Below are 15,627 nucleotides of genomic sequence, written 5' to 3'. Positions count from 1 at the left end.
AATATCTTCTGCTTCTGTTAGGTCTTTACCATTTCTGTCCTTTATTGAGCCCATCTTTGCATGAAATGTTCCCTTGGTATCTCTAATTTTCTTGAAGAGATCTCTAGTCTTTCCCATTCTAGGATATCATAATTACTATGTAAAAATAAAATATGACTAATTACGATTATCTTCTTTGGGAATGAGTTGCTGGTATCAGAGGTGGGTTCAAATCTCAGTCCTATCACTTAATAACTAGGTGATCTTGGGCAAGCTATTTAACTTCTCTGAGCCTTAGTTTTCTCATCTATACAGGCAGGGTAAAACCTCCCGTGGGATACCGTTTTGAGGTCTGAGATAACGCAGGTACAATGCTTCCAACTTTGACCCATGGTAAGCATCAAGGATGGTAGCTGCCCCTGTTGAGAAGTCATGCATGTTGCCTGAGATCTGAAGGGCATGATCAGGATTTGCAACCATATTTTTTAAGCTTGTAAATGGAGAAATCTCAAAATTACAGAAAAGTTGTAAGAATGGTACAGAGAATACCTCTGATTACTGTTATAACACATGCTCTCTCTGAGTATATGCATTCATTTTTTTCTGAACCATTTGAGAATGTCACATAATTTATGACCAATTGAAAGTGTCAGTTGCTCAGTCATGTCCAACTCTTTGCGACCCCCTGGATTGTAGCCCTCAGGCTTCTCTGACCATGGGACTATCCACTCAAGAATACTGTAGTGGGCTGCCATTCCCTTCTCCAGGGATGTCTTCTGACACAGGGTCTGAACCCAGGTATGCCTCATTGCAAGCAGAGTATTTACTTTCTGAGCCACCAGGGAAGTTCATGACCAATTACTCCTAAATATTTCAGCATGTATTTCATAAGACTAGGGATATTCTTTTATATGACCACAGTATAGTTATCAACTTCAGTAAATTTAATATTGATAAAATTTTATGTGATCTACCATCTTATTCCAATTTTGTCAGTTGACCAATAATGTCCTTTATAGCATGATCCTCCCATACAGGGTCCAGTCTAAGATCATGTATATATTTAATGGTCATGTCTCTTTAATCTGGAGATGTTTCCATAGACTTTGTCTTTTATGATATTGATATTCTCAAGGAGTACAGTCCTCGCTCTCCTCTTTATTTTTTCAATAGAATGTCCCTTATTTGAGGTTTGTTTGACATTCAGGTGATGCATTCTCAACTGAAATACTACAGAGGCAATGCTGGGTCCTTCTCAAGTTGTCACATCTGGAGACACCCTGGTGATGTTAATTTTATCACTGGGTTCAATTTCCTCATTGTATAGTTTTTTTTTTTAACTATGCAATTAACAAGCAATTTGTGGGGTAATACTTTAAGGCCATGCAACTATCCTACTGCTAATCAAAAGTCATTGATGACTCTGACCAATACTTAACATGATGTTGATTTTCCAACTCAAGCACATCTTTTGCCTTCACCATTGCATACTCTAAACAAGATCCCTTCACGTTCCTCCATTTATATATGTATATATGTGTTTGTGTCTATTATTGGTATGGACTCATGGCTTTCTATTTTTTCAGGGTTTCATATTTCATTACCGTACTTATTTTGCTTCTCAATTTGTCAGAGATTTGACCTATGGCCCTTTCAAGCTGGTTCCTGTTCTTGTGACATACCCCCATCATTTATTGTGAGCACTTCCTTAATTTCTGGAATAACAGCATGTTCCAGGACCATCTTGTGCCTACCTTGTCTAGCCCTGAAATCAACCATCTCTCCAAGTTCTGTGTAATAAGATCTTTTGATTCTAGCTTGGGGCTCTTTCTGTCCCACCACAGCTAGTTCAGCCCTGCAAAGACCATGGCTACATTTAGGGGATTTGCATGGAAAGGCGCATCTCTGGGGTACAGGATAATTCCTGGGGAGTTATGGGAAACAAAGCTGATTACAAAGTTGTCCAGAGTGTAGAATTTTTTGTGGTAAGTAAATGGAAATCAATGAAGGTTTCTAATCAAAATTCTTGATTGGAAATCCCAGTAAAAAAATGGGGAAGGAGTGAGCTTTAAGGCTGATTTAGTAAAGATTGAATTTCTTAGCTGGGGATAGGCAGTATGAACAAGGCAAGTATACACTTGATTTCCTTATATTGAATAAAAAGAAAATTATGTAAATTACTTTTCTCAAAATTTCTTCGTGTAATATAGGAGCACAATCGCTAAGAGAAATGAAACCAGCAGAAATCCCAGTTTCATTTTTGTCCATGTAACATGTTTCTTCTGCCAATTTTTTTTAAGCACCATCTCCTTTCTCTGGCTGCCCTCTAGTGGACGGGAACTGAAATTACACAATGGCCTAAAACCACTTCTATGCAGAGTACATCATGAGAAACGCTGGGCTGGAAGAAGCACAAGCTGGAATCAAGATTGCCGGGAGAAATATCAATAACCTCAGATATGCAGATGACACCACCCTTATGGAAGAAAGTGAAGAAGAACTAAAGAACTTCTTGATGAAAGTGAAAGAGGAGAGTGAAAAAGTTGGCTTAAAGCTCAACATTCAGAAAACGAAGATCATGGTATCTGGTCCCATCACTTCATGGGAAATAGATGGGGAAACAGTGGAAACAGTGTCAGACTTTATTTTTTTGGGCTCCAAAATCACTGCAGATGGTGATTGCAGCCATGAAATTAAAAGATGCTTACTCCTTGGAAGGAAAGTTATGACCAACCTAGATAGCATATTCAAAAGCAGAGACATGACTTTGCCAACAAGGTCCTTCTAGTCAAGGCTATGGTTTTTCCAGTGGTCATGTACGCATGTGAGAGTTGGACTGTGAAGAAAGCTGAGCGTTGAGGAATTGATGCTTTTAAACTGTGGTGTTGGAGAAGACTCTTGAGAGTCCCTTGGACTGCAAGGAGATCCAACCAGTCTATTCTAAAGTAGATCAGCCCTGGGATTTCTTCAGAGGGAATGATGCTAAAGCTGAAACTCCAGTACTTTGGCCACCTCATGCGAAGAGTTGACTCACTGGAAAAGACTCTGATGCTGGGAGGGATTGGGGGCAGGAGGAGAAGGGGACGACAGAGGATGAGATGGCTGGATGGCATCACTGACTCGAAGGACGTGGGTTTGGGTGAACTCTGGGAGTTGGTGATGGACAGGGAGGCCTGGCGTGCTGCAATTCATGGGGTCGCAGAGTTGAACATGACTGAGTGACTGACCTGAACTGAAAGGGAAAATACACTGATGTTTAAACCAACTAAGAGAAATAGGTGAGATAACCAGTTAGAGCAGGAAGGACTTGAAATATCTTTGTGTTCAGTCCCTTATTCTGCAGGTAGGGATAATGAAGCCCAGGGATGGGGGAAGCTACTTGTCCAAAATCAGAAAGCTAATGAAAGAGTCAGAGTATAAGCTGTTCCTGGAACACACCATCATTTCAAAGAAATCCTTGACAACTTTCCTGTTACAAACAGCCCATTTGGAGTAGAAGAGTTTACTTAAATTTTGTAACACTTTGCCATTCAATATATATTTTTCAGAACTTCATTTTTAAGAATGAGAGAGGAGCAATCAGTAGTTATTCCATTATATGAAACACCCCAACCCATTCTCAATTTTCTGTTTTTTATTTTTAATGTTTATTTATTTGGCTGCCTCAGGTCTTAGTTGTGACATGTGGGATCTAGTTCCCTGATCAAGGATCGAACCTATGTCCCCTGCATTACAAGCTGGATTCTCAACCACTGGACCACCAGGGAAGTCTCTCAATTTTCCGTTTTTTAAATAGTAGCTTTTAAAAGATATATTTTATAAACCATAGGATTCATAGCATAACTACTTGACAGCTACCATCATTACTTTCAAATACATGTAGACAAGGTCTTCTTTAACAGTTGAAAATTATGTATTATTCCCTTTTGTCCTTGAATATATAGTTCTGTTCCTCTTCTCCCAGATTTTTATCCTAATATATTTTCATTCTTGGAAATGTTTATATTGATCATCCTGCCATACTTCTTTGCAGCAATATATAGATACATATGCTAAACTTATATTTTTTGTGTGACCAAGATGCTCTAAATATTACCACTTTTCTTCTTAATTAAGTTAGCCTTACATTTATATTGCTGTAAGGCTCGATGAAAATAAATGCAACAATTTTAATTAATTATTAAACACTAGTATATTTTGATTGGAAATAGAGCTCTAAATGAGGTGTATGGGGCAATTTTCTTTTCTTTTTTTTGGGCAATTTTCAATTAGTTCATATTTCTGTGGCAGACTAGTTCTTACTGCTAAAACAACACAGAGTTCAGCTTCACTTTTTTCCTATTTTCCTTTCCATTTATATACTTAAGCATTGAGGAAGATTATTCACAAATTTAAGTAGATGAGAATTTTGTTATAATGTTGCCATTCAATTCTTTGAACCCTTTTCAAGTATATTAAAAATACCGATCTATTATCAGTGATTTTTTAATGGTTAGCTAACAATTAGATATTCATACAATTTTGTTGGAAGCAAAGAGTTGGAAACCAACACTACCCCATTGTTTTAGTCGCTCCTGTCCTCAGCCCCAATAATAGTATTTTGAATTGTCCCTCTGTCTCAATGGAGGTTTTTACACCCTGGGGCCATTCCTTAGAGTAAGTTTTGAGATGGGTGAGAAGTATGGTGTTTTTATTTTTCTGCCAAGGGAGATACAGATGATCATGAATGGGGGAGGCAGGAAAGGAGATTCTTCAGGTTGCTTCTTTCTCAGGCAGGTGGATTTTAGGAAATCTGAGGACATATGAAAATCGAGGGTCTGGAAATTGATTCCTACAAAACTACCTTTGCCTATAAAACTATTTGTGCCTTGGAAAGTCTTCATGTACCCTCAGGGGTATGTGTACTTATCTCTAACAGCTGCTCCAACCAAGGAGTTCTAAAATGTTCGTGCTTATCAGAATTGATGGTGAGTTTGTAAATATGCAAATTCTGGAGCCAGATTCCTTTTGATCCCGATTCAGGAAACCTGGGCAGGCCTGGACTCTGCATTCTAAGCACACCTCCTTCCCTCTCCTCATCTGAGGCAAGTTGTCTGTGCCTGATACTCAAGAAATATTGGGAGGGGGTTCAGGATTGGGGACTCATGTACACCCGTGGTGGATTCATGTCAATGTATGGCAAAACCAATACAGTATTGTAAAGTAAAAAAAATAAATAAAAATTTAAAAAAAGAAATATTGGGTTAGAGTATAAGGTGCAGAGGACAGTTTTTGCCCATCGGCTGCAGCATATACACATACCCTCATTTTCTTAGCTCAGGCTCTAGGGCAAGCCTCTGAATGAAGCTAAAGTAGCTGCCTTGTGGGTTCTGTTTGGCCACACAGGCCCCACAAGAGTGAATAAATCAATGGATGTTGGTTATTGACAAAATTAATCTCCATACAGGCTTGCTCCCTCCCTTCCCCCCACCTCCTACTTGCTCCTGCCTCACTGGGCAGATGGTAGGTTTTCTTAAGATTGGTCATGTGCCATGATTAATCCATAGGAAAAAGGAGGGTGGTGCATCTTTCAGGAATAGTTGCAGGCAGTGGTGTGCTGGTGCCAGCTTATAATACTTATGAGAGCTGATTATTTAAATTTGCAAGCCATGTATTAGACAAAGGTTGGAATTGTCAAAGCTATGGTTTTTCCAGTAGTCATATATGGATGTGAGAGTTGAACCATAAAGAAAGCTGAGCATCGAAGAATTGATGCTTTTGAACTGTGGTGTTGGAGAAGACTCTTGAGAGTCCCTTGGACTGCAAGGAGATCCAACCAGTCAATCCTAAAGGAAATCAGTCCTGAATATTCATTGGAAGGACTGATGCTGAAGCTGAAGGTCCAATACTTTGGCCACCTGATGTGAAGAGCTGACTCTTGTTAAAAGACCTTGATGCTGGGAAAGAGTGAAGGCTGGAGGAGAAGGGGACAACAAAGGATGAGATGGTTGGATAGCATCACTGATTTGATGGACATGAGTTTGAGCAAGCTCTGGGAGTTGGTGATGGACAGGGAAGCCTGGTGTGCTGCTGCAGTCATGGGGTCCCAAAGAGTCAGACATGACTGAGTGACTGAACTGAATTGAACTGATGTATTAGACAGTCATACTTAAATTTTAAATTATAAGATAAATTATAGCAAAGACAAAGGAAATAAGTACTCAAAAACTCATCACTTTATAATTATTTTCCTACCTTTTACTATAAGGTTTTTTTTTTTTTTGGTTGCCATGAGCCATGCAGGATCTAGTTCCCTGACCAGGGATTGAACCTGTGCCCCCTGCAATGAAAGTGAAGAGTCTTAATTGCTTGACCACCAGGGAAGTCCCCCTTTTACTATAATTTTTGATCTTAAGGTTATTTACATCTATTATAGCTGCATGGTAGGACTACTATATAAACGTGCACTGCTGTGTATCCCTTCTCAAGTCCACACTAGGTGATGTCACACTGGTAGCTTGAAATCGGCTATAGTGAGAGTATCGACATGGCAGAAATGGCAAATGCTACAAATGAAGGCTTTCTTTTAGAGAGCTGACTGTTGAAACATTTACCAGCACAAGTTAGCTGCTTGAACATCTATTTCTAGCTCAGGGACTTTTTAAATTTAATTTTATTTTTTTTCAGGTTGTATTTTATTATTATTATTTTTTTTTACTTTACAATGTTGTATTGGTTTTGCCATACAAAGTTGAGGGTGAAAAGCAGTCTCTTAGAAAGATGTGAAAAAAGATTCCTGCCTCTCGCCTACAAGAGGTTCAGTGTGACCCAGGAGTGTGCATGGTTAACAAGCTCCCAGGTGCTTCCGAGGAAGGTGGACAAATCAGACATCCCACAATTTAAGTGCTGCCAGCCAGACTGAAGGGAGAAGGCCTTGAAAAAGGAGAAACAAAATGTTCTGTTCTCGACATTAATGCTTGAGAGCAAAATGCTTTCATGTAATTGTTTACATTTATAAGATGAAAATAAACCCTTTCCCTAATGGGGATGCACAAAAGCTTGACTGATCAAATCCAGTCTCTAATGGATTATTCCTTTGATTTAGCAAATGCCCATGTCAAGGTAAAAATAGAGCCAGTGAAGTCACACATAATTTTCAATCTCTCTTCTATTACTGTAGTCTTTTTCACAGCGGATAACTCAAGTTGGACATTTGTTGAGCATCTCATACTTGTAAGGCCCTGTGATCAATTTTCATATACATTCTAAGGGTCAGTTCATAATAATCGACCATGAAGTGGAATCATTTTCTTGTGTATCTGTTACAACTTGGTTCCTGGAGGTTTTCAGACTTTCTACCACACTCCACTCCCATTGCCATCGGGATCTGTTGCAGCCTTTGGTGCTTCTGCAGTCTGTCTGCACTCCCCCCACCTCATACTTAGGGATTTGCTCTTACCACATACAGAACTTCATGAAGATCTTTGTTTTTTACCTCATCCCAAACTCATCTTTTGGAAGACACTCCTGATTATAGATTGTGAATTACCAAAAACAAGATTCGATTTAAGTTCTCTTTGATCATTATTATAATACTCAGCTTTTTAAGAAAGCAGGTTAGTTCTGGTTTGCTGTGCTTTAGCAAACACTTTGTTCTGTAGCTAACTTAGGTTAGTTTTGCAGTTCACTAAAATACATGTGAAATTTCTTTGGGGGTTCAGCATATTGATATGGTTCCTTCTTGCTTTTTGGTTCCCTGTTTGGTCTGGTCCCAGGAGAGGAAAATTACTGCCATCTGCTCCAATATTCCTCCTCACTCTTCCCAGCTAGGGACAGTGAAAAATCTAAGGCCTTTTGTTCTCCTAGCAATTTTAAGTTATGCTTTTGGTCTTCTTATCCAGATAATGAATAGTATGTACTGCAATATTTTATTTCTTAATGTTTATTTAATTTTTTGGCTGTGGTGGGTCTTTGTTGCTGCATGCAGGCTTTCTCTAGCTGCAGTGAACAGGGGCTACTCTTCATTGCAACACATGGCTTTCTTATTGTGGGGGCTTCCCTTGTTGTGGAGCACAGGCTCTAGGCACGTGGGTTTCTGCAGTTGCAGCATGTTGGCTCAGTAGTTGTGGTGCTCGGGCTTAGTTGCTCCATGGTGTGTGGGATCTTCCCGGACCAGGGATGGAAACTGTGCCCTTGCATTGCAAGGCAGATTCATAACCACTGTACCACCAGGGAAGCCCCAGCGCTGCAATATTTTTTTTTTCAGCACTGCAGTATTTTAAATGTTGAATATCAGCTAGAGGAGACAGTATTTACTGATTCAGCTGATGGATATATTTGGAGGGAAAACATTAGGGAAAATGCTTCTTAATACACTGATTTGGGGCATGATCAGTTGTAATTAGAAATTCTAGGTGTAGAACTCAGTCAGACTGTGCCATTCTGGTGCCACAGGTCAGAAGTTCTAATGCCAGCATGAACATAAAGACATTAACAACACAAAGCCACACCTGTCCTGGCAGTTGGGTGAGAGAGGTGATGGGCTTGGCTTTATTGAGGTTCCTAGTTGCCCTATAACACAGCCAGCTCTCGGAGCAGTTGAATTTACTGCAGTGAAGCTCTCAGGGATGCTCTGACTTGGGACCACTAGTGCCCCCTTCTGGTAGTTTTGGTTATTGTTGGTATTGGGCTGTGAGCCATCAATTTGTTGTCATAAATGTGGTCCTACATTCCATATGGGGCTTCTCCGGGGCGCTAGTGGTAAAGAACCCACCTGCCAATGCAGGAGACCTAAGAGATGCGGGTTTGATCCCTGGGTCGGGAAGATCCCTTGGAGGATGGCATGGCAATCCACTCCAGCGTTCTTGCCTGGAAAATCCCATGGACAGAGGAGCCTGATGGGTTACAGTCCATAGAGTTGCAAAGAGTCAGACATGACTGAACTGATTTAACACAACACAACATTCCATATTCCAGAAGTAAGTAACCTTGGTATGGCCTCTAACAGTGATGTAGCTTGGAATACCTTAGACAAAAACGTGAGGCCCATAGTTTGTTTTGGAGTCTTCTTATCTCGCATATGTTTCCCTTTCTTCCTTCCTGGTACCTTCCAACATTTTCCAGAGCCCTGTTTTTCTTTATTTGCAACTATTAGTTAATGCCAAGTGATAAGGAAAATTAATTGATATCACCTTAACTAATTATTCCTTCCCAGGGTAAAAAACCTTCAAGACCCAAACAAATGAAGCTATATGGCAACCCACTTCAGTGCTCTTGACTGGAAAATCCCATGGACGGAGGAGTCTGGTAGGCTGTAGTCCATGGGGTCGCTAAGAGTTGGACACGACTGAGCGACTTCACTTTCATGCACTGGAGAAGGCAATGGCAACCCACTCCAGTGCTCTTGCTTGGAGAATCCCAGGGACGGCAGAGCCTGGTGGGCTGCCGTCTATGGGTTCGCACAGAGTTGGACACGACTAAAGCGACTTAGCAGCAGCATACTAAAGGAAGTAAACTAAAGGCAGAGGAGTTGATATACCTGGATGTGGTGACTGGCCTTGTAGACAGGTAGGGCAAGGTGAGCCAACTCTGTTACCCACCCTCCTTTCTCCTACTAGTCAATTCCACAACCAGGAATTCCATCTCTAGAAATGAGCTCCCTGAGTTGACTTCAACAGACTTCACATGGCTATGACTTTGCAGGTGACATAAACTGTGATTGCCTTGCATATCACAGGTTAGCTATCTGCTGAGGAAACAAGTGAGAGAATTCTTAGCTATACTGCCTCTGAAGGAATGCTGACCAGGCACATGGACCACCAGAGTTAGAAGGAATCTTAATCTAAATATCCTATTTTGTTAGGCTCTCAGAGAATTCCTTAGCTTTCCTGAAGTGACAAGGCCACTAGAACCAAGGCTACAAACCCAGGCTCCCAATTCCTTTGCAGAAGATTTTTACAATCTATGATACTGCTTATCCTTAGAAGTTCATGCTTTATACTTCTATTTTAAGGATTTATCATCTTAAGTCAATAATTAGAAATTCTGATGAAGATATTTGCCTCTACATCTTCTACTATTATTCATAGTAATACAGACAGGTACACCCTCAGTATCCATACATTGCTTACATTGATAGTTACTAGATAGATATGATCAACATTTGATCCATATGATAGAACATTTATTTATGCACCATGAAAAAATATGGAAACTGCCCATGATGTGTAGTATGACTAGTATTCAAATTATCTTGTATAATTATATAAGCCCTTAAAAATATACAGGCATAAAAATAAAGCTACATATTCTAAAATGTTAATATCTGTTATCTCTGACTTACAGTATTACGGGTGATTATTTCTTAAACTTTTTGGTATGTCATGTTTTCTACAATGTGTAAGTATTAAAGTAAAATAAATATTTTAAATTAGAAAGGATTTATGAATGTGTCAGTTTATAGATAAGGTATGTAGCTACTGAAGCCTTTCTTCTACCTAAGCCTTGCTACTAGTCCCTGCCAGCAATCAACATATATAACTCAACTCTGCCCCCACAAATACTTCTTCGAGGGTAGTATTTTACATGGAAATAATCCTTAAGTCATGGTTTCTCTATAACTTTTTGTTAAATCCTCCTAAGATTTAGGTTTCCCACAAAATTCGAAGTTGAAAAATGTGCAACAGATCTGCCGTTATTTATGCTCTACTGCTAATCTGAAGCAGAGAAGGCAATGGCACCCCACTCCAGTACTCTTGCCTGGAAAATCCCATGGATGGAGGAGCCTGGTGGGCTGCAGTCCATGGGGTTGCTAAGAGTCGGACACGACTGAGCGACTTCACTTTCACTTTTCACATTCATGCATTGGAGAAAGAAATGGCAACCCACTCCAGTGTTCTTCCCTGGAGAATCTCAGGGATGGGGTCGCACAGAGTCAGACAAGACTGAAGCAACTTAACAGCAGCAGCAGCTAATCTGAAGAGGCTTTATTAACGCAGGGCTTCCCTGGTGGCTCAGTTGGTAAAGAATCCGCCTGCAATGCAGGAGACCCAGGTTCCATCCCTGGCTGTGGAAGATCTCCTGGAGAAGGAAATGACAACCCACTCCAGTATTCTTGCCTGGAAACCCCATGGACAGAGGAGCCTGTCCATGAGCTACAGTCTATGGGGTCGCAAAGAGTTGGACATGACTTAGTGACTAAACCACCAATAGTGGAAAAAGGTTTCTATCATATTAATGAAGAGTGCTCTGATTGTGACCTTTGAAGGAAAAGGCCATACCTTATTATTTTTTATTCTTTACAGTAACTCAGAGTAGGAACTCAGAAAATATGCAATAAAATTACTGAAATCATAATTGTAACACCTTCATGAATTTCTGAGATCCAAAGCATATTAGACACAGATTAAGGTCCTGACACAGATTAAGCACTGGACGTTTGCTGAATGAGTGCAACTCCAGTGGAGCAACAGGACAGACTGTAAAGTTGCTTTAGGATAATGCTAAGCATCTGAAAGCAAGGCAGGAAGTTGTCTACAAAAGAATGCCATTGTTTATTTACTAAATAAGTATGGCTATCTATATCATCAAATCTTAATAGAGGAACAGATAATATAGACGAATCTAATTTTAAAAGGTGATGTGAGTAGAGAAAAAAAGGCACTGATCTAAGTAACTTTGAAAAATGGTGTTGTGACCAGATATGACATAAAAGACAAAGGACTTTATGTAAAAACTGTATTCTAATTGGTAAAGGTGTTTCTCCTGGGGATATGGGTTAGCAGTTCTGAAACTGCTGAACATGTTATGTTGTGATTGAACAAATAAGTAAATGGATAGTAAATGGTGGGAACCAGGTGGCTCACTGTTGGAGAAAGAGGTTATTCATAAGCAAGAGGAGGAAACTAGAATAATCTATGCACTAATGGATCACTCAGAGACATCAGCAAAGATTCAAATCCAATTTAATATTGAGATACATAGAAAATTTTATAGATGTGGATATAAACAGAGATTTGTATGCATGCATATATTTCCTTGCTCTGTCAGCTGAGATGGCCTGAGAGAAACAATGCCCCAGTAGCAATGAGCACATCTATCACCCAGATCTTCATTTTTAATACCAGTCTCTAATAAAAGGAACCTGGATAAGTGGTTGATTACAGAACTGGAAACGTATGAAATGAACCTGGAGCATGTTAACAGTGACATAAAGAAAGAAGTGCTCAAAAAAAAAAAAGTCAAAGGGACATAGAAGCCAACTTGAAAGAACAAGTTGAAAGACAAAATAATGCAGTGTTGGACTACAATTCAAAGTATAAAATAACTACCTGTAAGTCCAAGCTGATACAAATGGTTGAATAAAAAAATAAGGGAGAAGAGACCTATCTCCTATACTAAGCAATTCCAAATTAAGTTATACAGATGCTTGCTTCTCAAGGAGGTGGGCCTTAACTCTTCCCTACCCCATGAGTTTGGGCCGTGCTTAGTGATTCACTTCCAAAGAACCGATTTATGAAAAGTGAGAAAAAAGTAACTTTGTAGTAGAGAAACCTGACAAACACTCCTCAGCCAAGTGATAAGTCATGCTGGTACTATATATGCTTGATGCGATGCAATGAAGGAACAATCCACATCTGTGAGCTTCCTCCCTAGAGGCTATAGCCTATTGAATCATGAGAAAAATATCAGACAAACCCAACTGAGGAACATTGAACAAAATACTTAATCAGTACTCCTCAAAACTGAAGTCATCAAAAGCATGGGAAGCATGAGAGAATATCATGGCTAAGAAGAGCCAAAAGAGACCTGACGACCACATGTAATGTCACATCCTGGATGGGATTCCTGAACAGAAAAAGGACATTAGGTAAAAACTAGTGAAATCCATGGAGAAGGCAATGGCACCCCACTCCAGTACTCTTTCTTGGAAAATCCCATGGACGGAGGAGCCTGGTAGGCTGCAGTCCATGGGGTCGCTAAGAGTCGGACATGACTGAGCGACTTCACTTTCACTTTCCACTTTCATGCATTGGAGAAGGCAATGGCAACCCACTCCAGCGTTCTTGCCTGGAAAACCCCAGGGACAGAAGAGCCTGGTAGGAGGCCGTCTATGGAGTCGCACAGAGTCGGACACGGCTGAAGTGACTTAGCAGCAGCAGCAGCAGTGAAATCCAAGTAAAGCATAGAGTTAATAGTAATGTACCAGTGTTGCTTCCTTAATATGAAAAATGTGCCACTGTAATGTCAGATGCTAACCACAGGGGAAGTTGGTGCAGGGGATATGTGAACTAAGCAAACTTTTCTGAAAAATATAAAACTATTCTAAAATAAAGTTTATTTAAATTAGGGAAGCACTATATGCCTAAATGAAAGGTATTCTGGACTGTATCTTGGAACTGAAAAAGGACACTAGTGAAAAACTGGTGCAATATGAATAAAGTTGGGAGTTTACTTAACAGTAATGCAGCAGTGTAGATTTTAGTTTTGATGAATGTACCATGGTAATGTAAGATACTAACATTAAGGGAAACTGGGTAATAAGTACATGGGAACGCCATATTTCCTTTGGAACTTTTCTGTAAATCTAGTTATTCCAAAATAAAATTTAAAAAATGTAGTGCAGAGTAGCTGGACATACAAGCCAGCTCGATCTGCTTGGGCCAGCCTAGATAACCTGTAATCTACATGATGACATTTGATTTGTTGGGGAATCTGCAGTGGATCCCTCCCCTCTTCTCCACACCACCCTTTGCACTGGCCCTGCTGTATCAACCTGAATGTATTTCATGTGCATGGATCTACAGCAGTCATGTGGTTGTGGTTAACGGGGGGAACCTGGGCTCCCCAAGACTAGATGACTTACATTTAGTGAACAAAAGAAAATAGAATGGACCAAGCTTCAGAACTGAAGGGAACAGGACAGCAGTTGCGGGGAGGAGTCTGATAATCAGGAGTTAGTTTGAAATAGAAGACAGGTAGAATTTTGGGGGAAATAGACAACGATTTTAGGCTGGGAGGAGGGGGGCCAGAGACCAGTGAAAATGTTGCCTTGGTTAGGTACTTCATTTTTTTCTGCCTTACCTCTGGCTTACTCATAAGGTCTTTTACTCATGTTATGTTTGCTACTTGTAATATTAGATGAACAAAGACTGGCCTGAAAGTCAAGTGGCTGTCATGAGTTACTAGGAAGTAAAACAAAACAAAACAAAACAAAACAAAACAAGCCAGAGATTGGGAATAGGATGAGAAGGGGCATTCCTAGGGCTACAGCCACAAGACAGTTCCAAGTCTCTTGCTTGTTTCTATGGCCACCTTCTCCATCAGACTGTGAGCTCTTCTGGCACATGGATGCTGTCTTATTCTTCTCTAGTCCAGCAATGGTCTGTACACAGATGTTCAATAAACATATGCTAATACAGAAGTAAGGTGGGAAGCTAGAAACTAGTGAAACTGGTCATGATTTTCTTTTGAAAACTTACAGGGAAATATTAAAACCCAAACATATTTTTATCCTGAATCCTCATAATAAAGACTTAAAAAATTCCGAAAATTTGATTTTTTCATATCAGTAAGGAGAGCCGGGTCTGAAAATCTGAAATTGGAATTTGGGGAATGGATATATTAATGTTATACATGTATTTCAAAGAATAGAAAGCAACTGCTTAGCTATATAATGTGAAAGACCAGAGAAAATGGCATGCTAAATTACATTGAGTCATTCATATTTTAATTCCAGTTAATGTAAACAAGATGAAGGCAAAGGAAGACTTGTTATGGCTCTCCAAAGAGTTTTTAATGAAATGTGGCTTTAAACTTATTTAGGCAGCCACACTAACTCTGTGATGAAATTTTTACCAGAGAAAGGGAAAATAAGAAAATATGGTTACTTTTTTCAAAAGCTAGGTTTATTCACTTTAATAGACTGTTTGTTGCCCTAAGATAAGATTATGCTTGACCTTTTTTTAAGTATTAAAATGTTCTCTCTTTTATGATGGTGGCTCGGTGGTAAAGAATCCACCTGCCAAGCAGGAGATGCAGGTTCGATCCCTGGGTAGGGAAGATCCACTGGAGAAGGAAATGGCAACCCACTGAGTATTCTTGCCTGGAAAATTTCATGGACAGAGGAGCCTGGTGAGTTACATTCCACTGGGTCATAGGTCAGACATGACATCAACTAAACAACAAAAAATGGTGGAAGTTTTTTAAAGTGTTGAGTTGACAAAAAAGGGCTGGTGCCCTATGTCAATCCTTAAAATACTATTCATCCATGAAATATCAGTATCTGAAAAGTGCTTCTATATCCTCTCCTCCCTTTTTGTTTCTTTTTTGTCTAGAAGTGTACTGAGGGATTGAGAAATGTATGTCTATTGAGTATTAACTAGGTACCAAGTTTTACATATACATGATTTTCACTAAATCCTTACAATTTCACTGAGATATTCTCATATTACAGATAAGGACATGGAAATTAATATAAAATAACATGCCCAAGGAAGGTGCTAACAGAGGAAACCAAATCTAAGTTTATCTAATTCTAGAATCTGTGCTCCTTCCTATAATACCACACCACTTAATATAGTGAGTTTCTAATACAGTTCATTTTAGGGGAAAATACTGTTCAATTTTTCTTTACATACATCTTGATGTTACCTTTTCAAACTCACTTTC

The sequence above is a fragment of the Capra hircus genome (genome assembly GCF_001704415.2).
Source record: "Capra hircus breed San Clemente chromosome X unlocalized genomic scaffold, ASM170441v1, whole genome shotgun sequence".
Lineage (NCBI taxonomy): Eukaryota > Metazoa > Chordata > Mammalia > Artiodactyla > Bovidae > Capra > Capra hircus.
The sequence above is the reverse complement of the archived record's forward strand: the minus strand, read 5'-3'. Positions refer to the sequence as shown.